The sequence below is a fragment of the Elephantulus edwardii genome, unplaced genomic scaffold (genome assembly GCF_000299155.1).
Source record: "Elephantulus edwardii isolate Elephantulus edwardi_28Jun2011 unplaced genomic scaffold, EleEdw1.0 scaffold03962, whole genome shotgun sequence".
Lineage (NCBI taxonomy): Eukaryota > Metazoa > Chordata > Mammalia > Macroscelidea > Macroscelididae > Elephantulus > Elephantulus edwardii.
In genome coordinates, this window is record NW_006403712.1 from 1 (window position 1) to 542 (window position 542).

At 45.0% G+C, this 542-nt stretch overlaps 1 pseudogene; it reads right to left on the reverse strand.

The window, feature by feature from the left end:
• Nucleotides 1-89: 89 nt before the first annotated feature.
• On the reverse strand, nucleotides 90-488 carry LOC102865528 (annotated as a pseudogene).
• Between the last annotated feature and the right edge of the window lie 54 nt (nucleotides 489-542).

Below are 542 nucleotides of genomic sequence, written 5' to 3' on the forward strand. Positions count from 1 at the left end.
CAAATACCTTATATAAGAAACATAAACGCAGGCTGTACACATGGATTTCACCTAATGGTGACTTGCAAAGACTTTTATTTTGCGATGGGTTAAAAAGACTCCTTCATCTTCTTGGTCATCGATGGGATGAGATTCATTTGGTCATCCGCACACTTGGTCACAGAGCTCTCTAGTTGCCGCTTCACCTGAAGTTCATTATTCCCTGCATCTATCGAGTATTTGGCTTTGTCATTGCAGTGCATGGTACACCAGGTCAGATGGTCCTAGAAATTATCCAACTCTCTGGTCACCAGGCTCTGGGCTTGAGTGAGGGGTACATGGCAGTGCTCAATGTACTGGTGCACCTGCTCCATGGAGGCCTGGTTGTCCTCACCACAGCTGACACTACACTGGAACATAATGCCCTGCATCTTCTAGGTGTTTTCTCTCTCCAGACTTCATGTGGAGTCAGTTGGTTTCTGTACTCAGAGCTGTTGCAGCTCTGCCATGACAAGCTCACAGTGCCAATGCTCATGGTTCTAATAATATTTTTCTTTTTAATT